This window comes from Mastomys coucha, chromosome X (genome assembly GCF_008632895.1).
Source record: "Mastomys coucha isolate ucsf_1 chromosome X, UCSF_Mcou_1, whole genome shotgun sequence".
In the NCBI taxonomy this organism is placed as follows: Eukaryota; Metazoa; Chordata; class Mammalia; order Rodentia; family Muridae; genus Mastomys; species Mastomys coucha.
In genome coordinates, this window is record NC_045030.1 from 106,819,075 (window position 1) to 106,824,446 (window position 5,372).

The window sequence follows — 5,372 nt, forward strand, 5'->3', positions numbered from 1 at the left end:
TCTGGAGATATGTAGGCTTAAAAATAATAATAAAAAATAAATTAAAAAATTAGTGCACACAATGCAGTGTTAAAGGCTGCTGAATTTGGGCTTGGGTTAGGAACTAGCTAAAAAAAGTTGCTAAAACAATAGAACAATAGTAAAAATAAATTCATGATTTAAATGCCTAAAAATAACTATGCATTGTATTGTCTTGCAAAGAAAGATAACTGTTGGGATACATAAGGTTTTAGGCTCAGTTAGACAAAAGTAGGTTAAGTTAGATGGAGTTCAGTTAGGTTAATAATGTAAGTTCAAACTAGCAATCAAAGTATGAAAAACTTGCTTGTTTCCTTCAGTATGTTTTCTTTCTTTTTTTTTTATATTGAACTATGTGAACTCTCTATACTCTTAGCTGTTAAAATGAAATTTTAGCATTATGGTATCAAATCATTGAATTGGATGTTAACTGAATTCACATGAAATACATTTAAAACTTATTTGCATTTTGCATAATTTCCATGTTTAATGTTACTTACTCTTTCATATTTTACTTTATTGGTTAATTTTCATTTTTATATTTAATATAACTTGCTAGTAATAAAAATGGTGATGTGAATAATGTAACCAACAAATTGTAATGTATACCTAATTGTAAAGTTGAATTTATTTTACATTTATAAGCACAGGTAATCCTTCAACTGTAATTACAACTTTCATTTAAATGTTTATTAAATATAATAAAACGTATTTGGATTATTAAGGTATTATACTTTGGTCAGTTATATATTTATTCAATTCTTTATTCTTAAGGCACCCAAAGATATCTATCCTTTATCTTCTTCGTATCCCTTGAGAAAAAGCTTATTAAAAAAATTTTAATTATCTCCTAGGCCAAGTCTTTAAAAAACATGATGACAGAAGCTATTCGTTTCACATCTGTTCTCTTCTACTTTCTTTCTCTGCTTCTAACCCCCTGTACCTTAGTATGATTGGCCACATTTCATGCAATCCACTTATTTGCCCCATGGCTTTTTTACCCTCCAGTAATTTCACCCACAGAAACAACTACTGCTGCCTGGTAAGAAGGTGATACATGAAGTGGTGTTAAAACAGCAACAGAGTTGTGAATGACTGCCCCTTCCTTTGTCTCCTATTGTTTTTCTTCTTTTGGCCAGCTTTGCATCTTAGAAAGGGCATGCGGCTAATTCAGAGCACTGGGAAAACTGTGCTAATGAGGTTGTGTTGGGGAGAAAGGACTGGCACAGTAAATAGTAACAGTCATCTGATGGGCCTCAGCCTCCCTTGGTCCATGGTAGGGCCTCAATAATGCACCTTTCTTTCCATCTCTTTTTTACACTAAGCAAAAGAAATATTCATTAATACAAGGTTGAACTGTACATAATTAAGAAATTTACATGACTGTGTTGCCATAATATCCATTGTTATTAGAATAATTGAAGGGGAATGCAATAAAGGAGATTGCTATGATGGAACCATATTTCAGTGATATTCATAGGCACATACATGCCCAGCAATAATGGCTTTCCAAGTACTTTGACTGAGCGACATGAGAGATGCTACATTCATGAAAAGAGGGTGCAATTCAGTGCTCTTGAGGCATGATAAAACACTCACAGTTTAAAGGTTTGGAGGAAAATATTTATATTTCTGACTAAGTGCCATCAAAAACAGAAGCAGAGCTTTGTGACTTTACAGTCTCCATGATCATTTTTGGCAGAGAAAGCTACAGCTACCACATTATCCAGTTCTATCACTCCTGGCTATAAAACTAAAGAATGCAAGTCAGCATTACAACGATGATGCTTCATTATGGTGCTAATTCACAAGAGCTAATGTTTGTTTTCAAGTTGCTTATAAAGCTCTGAACAGCTATTGTTCAAAATCTGCACTGAGTCTGTATACATTGAGTGTTTATGTCTGATTCCCTTTCAGCAAAGTGTGGTATTAGAGAATGATTGAACGCTAGCTAACTCAGTGCTGTAATATAGAGACTTGAGCTAAAAGCCTAAATTTTTATTCTTTTATTCTTTTTTATTGGATATTTTATTTATTTACATTTCAAAGGTTATCCCCTTTCCAGGTTTTCCCTCCAGAACTCCCCAATTGCATTCCCTCTCCCCCTGCTTCTATGAGGGTGCTCCCCTATTCACCTACCCACTCCCGCCTTCCTGCCCTGGCATTTCCTTACACCGGGGCATCAAGACCAAGTGCCTTTTCTCCAATTGATGCCAGATAAGGCCATCCTCTGCCACATATGCAGCTAGAGCCATGGGTCCCTCCATGTGTATTTTTTGGTTGGTGGTTTAGTCCCTGGGAGTTCTGGAGGGTCTTGTTGGTTGATAAATCTCCTATTCATTTAAGCAGATATCTCCCTCACTTTGTGTCTGAGTTCATCTATTAGAAAAAGGATCCCTACATCACATCTGAAGTCCCTGATGGTTCTAGCACTGAAACACTGAGCACATTCCTGTGCAGTCAGAACTAATGGTACTTATTAGTTTGGGGTACATGGATGGTTGTATTCACTGCATGTTAGATATTATATTAAGCAATTCATTACTTCCTATCCTTCCTATGAGGGAGGCTACGTTTTGTAGGTGAGAAAATTGAGACTTAAAACACTGAAGGATCTTTAACTAAACATAGGGCTAATTAGACAGAGTCTGATTTGAGCATAGTTTTGTGTGTCAGTTAAGCATGTACTTTGTATCCATTCTATGAATTTTAAGAAACATTTTTATTCTTTTATACAATGCATCCTAAATACAACTTCCCCTCCCTCTAGTCTTCCCAGTATCCCCTCCCGCCCCCCCCCACATCCCTCTCCCTGGCATCTACTTCTTCATTTCCATTGAGAAAAGTGCAGGCCTCCCAGGTATCTCAACTGGAGATGACATAACAAGGTTACAATAAGATTAGGTACAAACCCTCATATCAAGGCTGGATGAGGCAACCTGGTAGGAGAAAAAGGGTCTTGAGTTCAGGCAAAATAGTCAAAAACACTTCCCATTCCCATTGTAGGGAATCCCACAAGAATACCAAGCTACACAACCATAACATCTATGCAGAGGGCCTAGCCAGACCCATGCTGACTGAGGTTGCCATTTCAGGAACAGGTTTTCTTCTTATGTCAGGGTTTCACTATATATTCTATACTGGATTCAAACTCACAGTCCTTTTTCTTCAGCCTTCCAAATGCTGGAGTTATAGATATGTGCCACCATGTTAAATAGAAATAAGCTTTTAATGGTAGAAATGTAGCCATTAACAAGAGGGATAAAAGTCTCTCCAACTTCTTTTGAAAACATTTTACAAAAATGGATGCTTACTCTGACTTACAGAGAGGGCAGAAAGTATTTGAATAGTAACAACAATATTAATGCATACATTTAAAGGGTCCATATTTGTCTAAAAGTAGTATATATAGAATTCTGAATGTATTTATCAATATTGTTATTGCTGTTTATGAAAAATTAAGGTTTAGGAAGCCTAAGTAACTTACCATGTAGTCCAGTTAATAAATTGCAAGAACAGGACTTCAACAAGAGCAGGACCTTAGGAGCCTTTGGATTCTAAACCTTAGGTCCTTCCACTGTTATGACCCACCCCCCACAAAAAGAAGACAGAGAGAGAGAGAAAATATACCAAGTCCAATTTGTGTTGCCCATATATTCACTTAGGAGAGCATGACCACAATCCCAGTGTCCAGCCTCTTAAAGACAACAGTCTCTCCGCATCTTCACTCCTGCCAGAACCCACCAACTGTGAAGAGCTATTGGCACTTTTATTTTGTCTATAAATAAAGGAACAGAAGATGCTAGGGGTTAAGAAAGTCTTACAGCTTGTAAACTTGTGGTGGTATGAAGTATACTCCATAATTAAAAGAAGAACCCAATGATCAGGAATTTCCACTTGGTACAATGTGTGTGTGTTACTACATTACTGCCTTCATCTCGAAGCCCACGTACACTAATTGTCTTGCTGGTCATTAGAAGGAAGGCCATTATTAGTTTAGTCCTGTTGCATTTTCTGTTCCCTTTGTATGGAATACTTTCATACGAGGTCTACATGTGGCTAATTCTCATCATTCAGGTTCAAATGCCACCTTTTCAGACATGCTTCTTTGGTCACCCGATATATAGTAGACATCCTAAGTAAAATGTAAAACTATTTTCTTTTTTCTTTTTCTGTTTTTGGTTTTTCAAGACAGGGTTCCTCTGTATAGCCCTGGCTGTCCTGGAATTCACTCTGTAGACCAGGCTGGCCTCGAACTCAGAAATCTGCCTGCCTCTGCCTCCCATGTGCTGGGATTAAAGGTGTGTCCCACCACTGCCTGGCTTCATTTTCTTCTTCGTGTTCCATGATACCTTTTCTTTCATCTCTGATTCTTTTTCATTGGTTGCCTAAGCAACTTTCCTAATAAAATGTAAGCTCTATGAGGGAAACCAAGTTTTCCCCTTTTCATACAGTATCTAATACAAGCAATGAGTAAGTCATACTTTTCAGAAGAATAAAATCAGAAATTCTAGAAGTCAAGTCTCTGGGACGTTAGAAACCTTGCCACCCGCTCTACTGCCTTTCCATTTATTCTTCGACTCTTCTTTTTTTCTTCTGATCATTTCCAACTCCTTTATGCCCAAGAACCTGAATGTTGAAGAGCATACATAATCTTTGCTTTACATTCCAGTTGATAACTGTAGTTCCTAGATAAGTTGTATTCATTCATCTATCTTTCTTGGTATTTTTCTTCAGAATGCAGCAGTTCTCAAATAAAAAGTTAAAGGAAGAGCTCAAAGAAGGACATGTTTTGTGTGTATTAAAAACTCTTAAGCTGTATTCAGATCCCAAGCAAATAACGCCACCTTTCCTTTCACAGTTTCCCTGCATTTAATTTGTCCTCCCTGGCACTTGCTGGCACATGGAGTTATATATTAGACTGGAACCTTCAGTCCATATGGCATGTCACATAGCACATAAAGTTGACTACAAAGAAGGATCTTGTTACTGGTAATTCTGAAAAGCTCCTATTCCTTTTAGCACACATTCCTCTAGTTGATTGCAAGCTATTTCTTTACTATAAACCACTGTCTAGCCATTCAGAGAACATGTTTTTACTAAAAAGGAAGGGGAAAAAAGTAAAAGCAAGCAAGAAGGGAGGGGAAAGTGCCATGTAATTGGATGCCATCCAGGAGGCACATACATAGCCTCAACTGTAATGGAGTATAATGGCAGCCTTTTTCTAGGAGGATCTGGGGCCAATGCTCACAGTTTTCTGTTTGCAGTTTTACTGTGAGAAGTCTGTGCTGGCTTTTCAAATAAAATGCACTGCTATCATCATCTGCCAAGATGCTAACTGAAAAGATCCATTA